The sequence below is a fragment of the Pinus tabuliformis genome, chromosome J, assembly GCF_031772625.1.
Source record: "Pinus tabuliformis cultivar Carrire ecotype Pingquan chromosome J, CPIR1, whole genome shotgun sequence".
NCBI classification, from domain to species: Eukaryota; Viridiplantae; Streptophyta; class Pinopsida; order Pinales; family Pinaceae; genus Pinus; species Pinus tabuliformis.
In genome coordinates, this window is record NC_142295.1 from 1,398,476,457 (window position 1) to 1,398,488,996 (window position 12,540).

Here is a 12,540-nt window from a genome sequence, read left to right on the forward strand (position 1 = left end):
AGATGTACGCGACTCTTGAACATTTGTGTATGTATGCTCTTATCATTCACCACACCTTCATACAAATATGTCTGTACTGCAGAATATATATGCGACTGGTAAGAAATATATATTTGTATGTACATGACTTTTCAATGGCAAACCAATGTACATATCTATAATCACTGAATCATACCCTCCCTGCACAACATAACATATTTCAAACCCAAATCTTGACATATAAACTCTTACATACAAACATCATCTCCATGCTCCCTCATGCACACCTATTTCAAATTAAGTTATTCATAAATAATAAATTGCATGCACTCTCTTACACTTGATATCCATCTCCTTGTATAGTATAAGCCTTAGCCAATAGCTTGGGCCCATCCCTTAGTAATGTCGACCGTATTCTTTGACAAGATCAAATATTTGTTGTCGCACTCATTACTATAGGCCAATACCAGGGTAAAGACCCCTGGTATTCAAAATACCATAATGCAGAAACTGTACAAACTTATCTTTATCATACCTATGTATGTACAAACCTTATCTTCGCAGCACCCGTGTATACTTTCCTAAACATCACTTTTATAATTTTTTTTGTCTCTAAATTGATATTCCTTTGTCCATCTCACCTGTAGCATCTACATAAACATCATGTTGACGTATTTATCAAGTAGGTTTTCATCAATGACAACCTTTGTCCATTCTTTTTGTCAAACTGCATAGCCATCATATTGACATATTTATCAAGTAGGTTGCCATCAAGTACAACACATTAGTCATAATGTTAACAGCTTCCATGCAACGATCCACGCAGGCATGCAAATTCAGTGAATGGGTGGATGGTTGGGGCATATGCCTCTCTTACTTCATGGCGTCAACTCACTCCTGACTCCCGACTTCTTGACCCAGTCGGGGTCTACTCATCCTAGAGCTCGTAAATTAGCCTCCCTCTGACCTCCCGACCCCTGAACTTCAACCCATTTGATTCGATATATCACCCGCAAGTCCTTCCACTATTCATATGGGCCGACCTCCTGACCTTCGACTAAATCGGGGTCAACACCTCTTTTCTTATGTTATTATCCAATCATTAGACCATCCTTTGATCTGTAGATCTCTAGGTTATCTGCCCACCTACATGGGCCTCGTAAATAATCCACATCGGATGTCCAATCCCACAAGATGAGAATTCCCCTGCTCCAACTAGAATCTTTCACACCTGCAATCCTCATAGCAAGAGGATAAGACTTATCCAATCCTTTCTTTAAGTTCCTGGGTTTTGCCCCTTCTCTCCACAATAAACCCCTTATTATCCATGAATGGATCATTCATGGGTATTTGTCTCTACACCATGCAAAACCATCAGTGGATATTTATGCTCTCCTGAGAGACCGAGTCTACTACTGCACGAACTACCATGAGCTAATCCTCTCGACTACGTCCTGGTCTCAGGGATCCATTTAGGTTCTATATCTACATCAGGACCTCACAAATCTGTCAAAGTCATACTAAGACATTCCATGGTGTTACCCCTTCTGAGCCTGGATGATAGCTACATTGAGGGGTTCCTACACTGTGGGCCTTCCTTGCCTTCGGATATGGAATTCCTTACATGGTGGAATAGGAACTCCTACATCTCTTATCTATTAGAATCATGGCATGAGTTGCCTGGGGGCTTTCACCATGCTTAGCACGCACAAACTATTCTAGAATCCTCACGAACTCTCTCAGCGGTTCCTCGAGACTATTCATGGGTAGCCAAAGCTTTTGTCTATTGGCAGGGGCTTGTGGCCCTCATCACCAAATTCCCAGTGGAGCAAATGGAGGCTTATGCACAAGCAAGGTTAAATCCTATGGAAGTATGACAACTAGACATGATCAGACCCATGAAAATCCCTTGATCTTTTGAATATTGTTTGCTTGTTGGCACAACAATTCATAAAAAGATACCCTAATGTAAGCATTGACTGACTCTAGCCAACAGAGGGTCTTTCTTATAAATTTGTACATTAATACAAAGGGTCTCAGAACCCACTTCTTCTCATTGATCATGGTTTGGAACTGGAATAGATCATTGAGCTCATTAACTTTAGTTATTAAATTATTTATGATACCGTTAAGAATTTATTTCACAGTGAAAGTTTGCCTCTATTCTATATCTTAGGCAACACTATTATGGGACTCTTTTACACTCTAAACTTTAAACACTTTGTGATTACCCTTTTTTAGGATATTACCTTGTTTACATTTTCATATAAGCACAACAAAAATGTACCCATGCATAGTCATAGTCACATTCAATATACAAATCACGGAAATATCCCTTCACAATTTCATCATAGATATATACACAATAGCACATATTGCAGTCCATGTTTATCCATATCTATTACATTGACAATGCAACATAACCCATTAATTACAAACAATATGTTAGGTCCCTATACTAATAGTGTAACCCCTTATTGTTATTAGTACAACCCCCTTATTATATTGTTGTGCCCATGTAGTCCTCATATTGTTATTATTGTGCCCCGTAGAAGCCCACTACTGTTATTATTGTGCCCTTACATTATTATTGTTATGTCGACTCTAATTATATTATGACCCCATAGACTCCTATATAGAAAGGAGGTCTTGTCATTTGTATCATCCAATAATTGTTCATTTCTATAATGTAAAGGAGATTTCCCCATCAAAGAGGCTTATTTTAAAGGCATCTATCAATATTTTCTATCTTCTTATGAGCTAGTTTCATAACATTTGGTATCAGAGCTTTGGATTCTAGGGTTTCGCTGCTCTAAACATGCCATCGTGGCATTTTCACTATAACATTTTTTTTGCGAAGTTTCAGAAGTTAAAAACAAAAACCATTTGAGAAGAGATCTCGCTGAAGCTCGGATCTAAATTTTAGATCTTGTCTCACTATATTTTTGGAGATATGATCTGAGGAAGTTAGGGTTTTTGCAAGCCCGAAAATTGCATCTTAAACAGGTCATTGTGGCATTTTCGCTATAATTGTTTTTCTACAAAGTTTCAGACTCTGAAATTAAAATCCATTTGATCTGCACACTTGGTGAAGCTTGGGCCAGAATATTAGATATTTTTTGGTATATTGTCAGAGATACAGTCCAAGACATTCAGGGTTTCTGCAGGCTCTCGAATTACATCCCAAATAGTTGACCTTGGGAAAATCGTATTAACTTTCTCTTTGAGAATCATATTGAAATTTCATAAGAAGTTATGGAATGAGGACAGACAATAGTTTTCTGTGTATTGGTTTCAAGTCCTAAGGTTGAAATAGTGACACGTGGCATGTCGTACAAGTTTTCTCTACTGAACCAGTATATAATCAGGTCATCATGGGAGATTTGATATAACTCTTCCTTGTAGAATCCAATCTTGATTGGACTTGTGTGGTTAGAAAGAGGACTCAGAGGGCTACTGCAGGATGCAATTTCAAAACTTAGAGATCTGAAATTTCCGAGTTACAGTCGTTTCAAGATAGAGCTCCTAAAATCAAGAAAAGGCAATATGAGGAAGTTTGATGGCAAGGATCTGTTAAATTGGATACTACATATGGAGAAATATTTTGATCTACATGAGGTGTAACTGTTACAAAAGCTATGTATTGCATCTTTACATTTAGAACCGAATCAATTTTTATGGTATGAAGGGCTTTGTTCTCGTAAACCACTTGTCACGTGGTCAATTTTCATGGAGGAAATGATAACACATTATGAGGATACAAAAAGAAACACCTTCTTTAGCTAATTGATAAATCTTAAACAAAAGGGTTCAACAATGGAGAACATTGAGGACTTTCAAAAATTGAATATAGGGGTAAATGATATTCCAGAGAAGCAAAGGATTGATGTCTTCATAGGGACTTTAAAGGATAACATTCAACATGAGGTTCATCTTTGGGAACTTGATTCATTGGAGAAGGCATTCAGGTTGGCAAGAAAAATTGAGAGTGAAATTATGGAAACAAGGAATCCCACTACTCACGACTATAATTATGGAAGTGTTTTTTCTCCTAGCCTTCCACAACCTAGAAGGTTTACACCACAACAATTGGAAGAAAATAGAGAAAAAGGGCTTTGTTACAATTGTGATAGCAAATACACTAAAGGTCATAAGTTTGATGAGAATAAATTATTTTACATAGATTATGAAGAGGAGGAAGAAAAGGATCAAGAAACATCAAAAGAAGAGGATAAACACCAAGAACCAACCCCAGAGAAAGAAGAAATGAATTTGACCGTATCTTGTAAAGCATTGGAAAGAATTACCACTCCTCAAACTCTCTAGATAGAAGGACATGTCAAGAACAAAAAGGTTCAAGAAGTGAAAGATCACACCGAGAAAGAAGAAATGAATCTGACCATATCTTGTAATTCATTGGTTAGAATTACCACTCCTCAATCTATCAAGATAGAAGGACATATAAAGAGGAAAAATGTTCAAGATGTGAAAGATCACATCAAGCATCAATAAATGAATCTGACCATAACTTCTAATGCATTGGAAGAAATTAGCACTCCTCAAACTCTCAAGATAGAAGTACATATCAAGAAGAAAAATATTCAAGCAGTGAAAGATCACATCGAGCATCAACAACAAGTTCTCCAATTTTTAAAGGATAACGCCACTTTGGTGTAGAATCACATGAAACAATAGGCAGATCAACATCGCAATGAAATATGTTTTGATGTAGAAGATTGGGTATTTTTACGGCTACATCTCAATCAAGCTATTTATGAGAAGTAAATGTTGGAAATACTACATGCACTTAAGAAATGACGACCTTACCTAATGGGAAGACACTTTAAGGTAAAAATGGATCATGATAGCCTTAAATTCTTTTTAGAACAAATATTATCTTTAGAAGAATGGAAAAAAAGGGTCACAAATATGTTGGGTTATGACTTTCAAATCATCTACAAAAAAGGGAATGAAAAATTTGTTGCAGATACACTCTCAAGAAAGGATGAGGATGTGGAAGCATTGTTTTGTGATATTTATATTATCCAACTGGATTGGATAAACGAAGCAAGGGATGAATGGAAGAAGGACGAAGAAGTGTGGCCACTCATCCAAAGTTGCAGAAGATCCTAGTTCAAACAATATATCCAGAACATGACGAGGAAGGAAAAACGATATTGGAACCTAGAGAAGTCACAGAAACAAGAACCTGACAGCTACGAAATCGATCAATTTCAGAGTATCTCATCAAGTGGAAGAAATTACCCGCTGAAGATTCCACATGGGAGGATAAGGATAAGAATTTTATACAGAAGCATCAAGAACTACTCAAGCATAACACTTTTTGAAGGAGAGGGGCATGTTAGGTCCCTATACTACTAGTGTAACCCCTTATTGTTATTAGTACAACCCCCTTATTATATTGTTGTGCCCATTTAGTCCCCATATTGTTATTATTGTGCCCCATAAAAGCCCACTATTGTTATTATTATGCCCCTACATTATTATTGTTATGTCGGCTTGGATTATATTATGAGCTGTTAGACTCTTATATATAGAAAAGAGGTCTTGTCTTTTGTATAATCCAAGAATAGTTCATTTGTGTAATGTAAAGGAGGTTTCCCCCTCGAAGAGGCTTATTTCTAAGGTGTTGATCTATCTTTTCTGTCTTTTTGTGAGCTGGTTTCATAACACAATAATCATACAATATTTATCTTTTGGTCTGTAGCGAAACTAAGTCTTGGAGTACGAATTTCCACCCAACGATAGAATGATGCAACCATTGTTACTTGCAGTTATCACCCCTAAGCCAGATTCCAAAGTCTCGGGGGATTTTGGGTGTTGGGACCACACTCTAGCAGTGAGATGTGCCAAGGATTCCAGAGGACCTCCTCTCTCAATCCACTCAATTGTTTTTCTTTCTTTTTTCTTGCATGGGGAGTCTAGAGGTGCCCAACCTCAACCCCTCGTGCACATACAGTGTTGCGCCCCTCTGAGCAAGTCAGGAAACCTTTGTACATGTCTCATCAGTAACCAAGAACTGTGATCAAACTTGTCTTTGTCTTGGATTCATGATGGTTTCCTCCTAAGTTGTTCCAAGGCCCCATAGTAGCTAGCTCAACCTAGAGCCTCCAAGGAATCCCAAGCTATTTAGAGCTCCACATATTTCATTCCACCCACAGCCTTGATGGACCCAAGTTGTTACAAGGCTCCAATGACCTCTTGTCTCAACCCATAGCCTCGAGGGACCCAATTTGTTAAAGGGTTCTAGGAATCATATCTCAACCCACAACCTCAAGGAAACCCAAGTTGTTACAGGGCTCCAAAGGCTAGCACTCAACCCACAACCTCCAAGGATATAAAATTGATCCCCTTCTCTTCTCCTCTCTTGATCGTTGCTTGCTAGAAGTTATTCTTGTTTATTCGCCTCTCTTCCTTCCTGAGTCTAATTCTCGAGCATGAGTGAAGTCTTTGCTTCTTCCCACTCTGTAATCATCTTCCTAGTTGTGAATGCTCTTTTCATTCTCCCCTTGTTCGTGAATCCCCCATTTCCTTTTAGCTACGTCCTCTTTTCTAAATGCCTCCCATTCTTTTGGGAAAACCTTCACGCCCCTTCATTATTGTTTCATTCTTCTTGTTGCAGTCCCTCCATAAATTTTGTCATCTTTTACTTGTTGTATTTTCTCAAGCAAGTATGGGCGTGAGTACTTTCCTCAACCCATTTAATTTGAGGAACCAGTTCCTTTACTTCATGCACTAGACGGCGTTTAAGGTTCTTTACACAAGAAATTGCATCATCCCTAACAACAATTCTCCATCCCCAACATTGGAATCTGTGTCGCAAGACTCTGTCCCCTTTTTCTGTTATTTCAAATATTGCAAAATATTTACATCCTTTTTACAATGTGGCTCATACGAGAACCTTGGGTGGCATATAAGACAATTTTATTCAAATTCCGAAAACTGACAATCATCACAACCCCATTTTCTTATGTGTATCCTTGTTGTCAGATCTGATGTGAACTAGAGCAAATGTCAAAGTGCTCAAATTGTTTTCTTATTTGTTATAAAAAATAAAATTTCTATTAAAATAATAACTCGAAATATGAGTAAACAAGGAAAATAGTGCAATGTCTTTTCCTATTTAAATAAAAAGACAAAGACACAAATGTCATTTTGGAAAAATCTAGGTAAAAGTCATTTTTGCAAAAAACTTGTTTCTCCATCCCATGTAAATAAACACCAATAAAAATAGGTTTAGTTGAAAAAAAAAATGATATTATCAAAAGCTAATGTTTTTTTGGATTAAGAATAATCTATAAAATTAAAGTTAGAAATTAAAATTTAATATTTGAGAATTAGTTTCAGAATACTTAGGTCTATCGTATCTTTGTTTTTAGGAATTAGTTAAGCGTAAATTTTGCATATATTGTAATTGGTTTCTTATTAAATTTAGTTATATGTTTTTCTGTATGGGATTAATAGTTTTTCAATTTGTGTACTTGTGCATGTGAGCTTCAGCTATATGTGATGTGTTAAAGAGTTGTGTTGTAATGATTTCATTTGCATACATATCATTTTAACACAAAAAACTAAAAACTATATGCACACAATTCATTTTGTGAAATCCACCTCGCTCTTGTTGAGCCGAGATACTCATTCTACAACCCCGTCTGAAGTAAGTTAGTGTTAGTTGGTCCATTTGTATCTCTTTAAAATAAAAATTAAACTTAAAAATTATGTTGTAAATAGAAAAATTATGTCGGCTATAACTAAAAAAATAATAATATGTTGTAAACTAATTAAAAGTATAAAAAAAATGTCGGAGTCAAATGTTTAAATCTTATACTTTTCAAAAATATTTCAACAAGAAATTTAAATAAACCATTTGAAAATCTATGTTAACTAATTTATGTCCATATTAAATTCATATATACCTATATAAAAAAAAAATATATTATGGTTAAAATTTTTATTTGATCTAATATAAACTCTATTTAGCATTCAAAAGTACAATTTAAATAATAAATATGACACATTATATTTTGCACCCTAAAAAATTTGCACTTGAAGGAATTTAATCTCTCTACTCATATTAGATCCTTTCTTAAAATAGATCCATGCCACTTAAATCTATAAAAATTAAATAACTAATAACTATCAATAAACATCAAAATACTTATACCTAATATATTTGATATTATATTTATATTATTATTAATAAAAATTCATAATATTTTTTTTTAAATTAATATTATGTAAGAAAAATTATAAGTTTATGTTGGCAAGTACCAACGCATTCATATATTATAAGTTATGGCTATACGATCTTTGTCTGGCCAGGGGAAACATGAATTCAGTGGACACAGGAATTGTGTCGTTGACGGGTTTGGATGCCTCGATTTTCGCATTCATTTCGTTATGCGACTAAATAAAAATTTAAGATGTTGCGAAACGTATGATAAAGCCTGAGTTAATATTATTACTTTGATACTATTATTTGAAACTTGATCACAAAGTTCACAAAATTATTATAAAAATTCGAAGTCCGTGACTTTATGGATTTTGTCAATCCAGTAATTGTACCTGAGGATCGAGCACAGGGAAAACAAAATCGAAATAAAATTTAAAATTAATGATGATGTGAGTTTGGGATAAAGCCTTAAATACTTTATCAGTATAAAAGTAATAAAGACTTTTATGAAAATGTCCGTGATGATTTTTTATTTATGGGGAAATGAAATGAAACTACTTTATTTAATAAAGTAAAAAAGATAAGAACCTCAATTATGTTTTGGAATGTGGAATAAAACTTCAAAAATTATTGTTAGTATAAAAGTAATTGAGTCTTTATCACAAAGTTCACGTTTTTAATTTTAAATGAGTATGGGAAATGAAAGTAATGATATTCAATAAAGTTAAAAGCATATACATGTTACATAATTAAATAATGTCAAATTTATTTTATTTTACACTATTGATTTATTTTATTAATAAAATAATATTTAAGGGTAATATACATAATAATCAAATGAAATATTTTATTAATAAAATAATATTTAAACATAATATATATAATAACTAAATGAAAGTAAGTTTAGAGTATGTTATAAAATTATTTTTGTTTAGATAAGAATTTGTTTTCTTAAAAGTAGTTTCAGACTTTGTTAATAATTTAAAATGAAGTATTTGATAGGAGTAAAAGCATGCTTCCTTCTTAATAGTTTTTAGGTTGTCATGGAAGAGCATAAAATCATTTTCTATAAAAATGAAAATGAAAATAAAAATTATTTCTCAAATTTTAAATGATTTTTTTTTCCAATTCAATAATTAAGAGATTTTCCATAATATGTTATATATATATATATATATATATATATATATATATATATATATATATATATATACATCTATATATATCATTTTTCTATATAGCATAATAGTTTAAAAAAAAATTGTTAATTTTTTTTCTCTTGATCAAGATATTTAGAAAAAAATATTTTATCATTTTATACCATAGATACATATTCATATGCATCTCATGCATCTATGTATCAACTATTTATTGAAATTACCTCTTAGTGGGGGGATTTGATAATCAAAATTTTGGTTGTAATAAATTATTTTTTGTTGCCCAAGGAAGACAAACAATTCTAATTTTAATTGTCTCTCCATTCTATGATTCCTTAGGTTTACAATTGGTACCTCACAAGGTGGAGGCTCCACTTGAGGATATTTTTACTCTCTACTCCACTTGTATTTACTACATACTTAGCTAGCTTGTATTTGCCATTTCTTAGGCTTGCTTGCATTTACTAATATTAACTACTTGTCTTCTTTATGGCTACTTAATATGAAAATGCAGTAGGGATCAAAATTGATTGAATGCAGGTATGATTTTTTATCCCTACTATGAATATTACCTACATGTCTTATTTATGCCTACTTAATATGAAGACACCACAATAAATAGTAGGGATCAAAATTGACTCAGTGAAAGTACAGTTAAGAGATTCAACTTTCAATAAGTAGTATTCATTCAATTTTATTGACAAAAAATAATGTGATCTTTGTGTTATTTTGGAAATGGTGTCATCACCATGACTCACATGTGCCTTAATCATTAGGAGTATAATTATTGTGGCAAAAGATTCTTGTAAGCAATTTTTTTTATATGAATTTTGTTGTGGGAGGTTTTAAGTAGTTGATGTTTCTTCTATTTTTTAATTGGAGATTGTAGTTATGTCCGTAAAATAATAATTTTTTGTTTGCTTGTAGAAAATTGTTACTATTGGGCCAATTACTTAGTAAGATAAAAAAAATAGTCTCATTATAAAAGAATTTCACTATATTTAGCAAATGACATCCACGAGATGAAATAGTAAATGGTCCATTAAATTCCTATATATATTATAAGTAAATGGTCCAAATGAATTCCATCCATATGATTCATATATAGAGTGTAAATAAATAATGCTTATGATTTTTATATAGATTGTAATTTTGGTGAATGAATGTAATTTATATGTACTCATTCAAGTGTATTTGGAAATATAGAATGTAGATAAGATTCTTAGTTTGAGATTTATATAACTTAACTAAATAGAAATTCTTATATGTGAGGTATACCTGAAATTTAAAATTATATTTGGTTTTCATACAAAAAGTAATTTATTACAATTTATCCATACCCAAAAGTTAAAATGAAGTTAACCCTTCAAATGGAAATGCAATTCTTCTCTTCAAATTTTATCTATGTAAAGAGATTGATTTAGGCACTATTACTATAACTTGATGTATCCATCCCTATTTTAAAATACCCTTGCACTTGACAAGAGAAATTGAACATGGAACCTTCACCACGAACATAGCTTTACATATAAAAATCTTATTAGATGAACTAGCTAATAACATCTATTTCTAAATTTAATTTTGTGATTTTTTTTCTAAATTTCAATATATATATAGATAACACTTAAAAACATATATATATATATATATATAACACTTAAAAACATTAAGATATTGAACACTATTATTTCAATGAAAATATTAAAATTCTATACCATTTTAATAAAAAAATATTTAGAATATTTTTATTTATCATTTTCATTTAAAAGATAATAACATTTTATATGGCCATTAACATTATAACAATAATAAATATTTTGAGTATATTTTATTCATAAAATATTTTTTTTAAATAATAATTATTATTGTTTTATATAATTGTGTTGATTTTGAAGCAAGGTTTTCAAAATTTTAATTTAAAGAATATAATTATATAAATTAAATGATTGATAAACATGAATAGGCATTAAATGAGGAATCTTGTCTTATGATTTAACAAAATAATAAAAGTAGCAAAATTATAATTTATTTTGTATATATATATATATATATATATATATATATTTTTTTTTTTTTTTTCTTAATTGCACCTCGAGGTGCTCTCCAAAGGAGTATAAATTTTGTAATGACTTGTAGTGTCATGTTAAACGTTTTAGGTAAAATAGTTATTTGCAGAGACTCACACACACCAAATTAGATCCATGTTAACTTTGAATCTACTAAGCATTGAGAGGGATCAAGTATTTTGAGGTGCAAACCTCTTTTAGAGTGAAACGGTATTTGATCCTCTTGGAACTTGATAGATCCACAGTAAAAGTAGATCTAGATTGGTTTGATTGAAAAGAAAATTGGACGTAACTATCTTTGAAATAAATATCAACCCTCTTATTACTAAAAATAAATTCCTTAAATAATCTTTGAAGGTTATATGGCCACCATACTTAATCATTATTGATAAATAAAACTACACCTCCATCTAATATTCTTTTTCATAATGATGATTACAAGGAAAAGACCTTATTGTAGATGTAGAATTCTTGCAGAAACTCCAATAGATGTAGAATTCTAGTTAAATTAAACACAAGTAATTTGTTGATACTCAAGAGAGGAGAGAAAGAATTTTCTCCATAAAATCAATATATTAATGAACAATAGTAATACATGAGAAACATAACTTCTAATCCCAAAGGGAGGTGGTTATATAGAAATTGTTGAATCTAGAAAACTAGTAAAAAACTAGAAAAGGCTAAGAAAAGCTAAAGGGAGGCCTAAAATAGCAACAATAACTCAAGACAACCTATGCTAACTATCAACCATGAGGAAAGCATGAGGAGGGGCACGTTTCCCAAGGAATGCAACTTTAAAACATGCTAAAATGGTCCAAGGGACCAAATCCCTTGATTTAAGGCGGAATCTTCATGTGGGGCACCAATCCTCAAATAAATCAAGTGGATGAGGTGTGGTTAGGTGTGATCATGCACTTATATGTCTAAATGGTTTACGAAAGTGGTTGGACTAATATTTCCATAATATTAAGCATTTATATGCAAAAAAACAAGGGCAAGTTGGTCCACCGAGCTAGTTTACCAAAAACCAAGTGTGAACATGATTTTCAATGCATGTGGCTAAGTCAAGGATACTTGGCTAAAAAATAAATGTCGATGTTAGGATTATATTCCAACACCCCCCCTTCATCCTAACTCACTTATC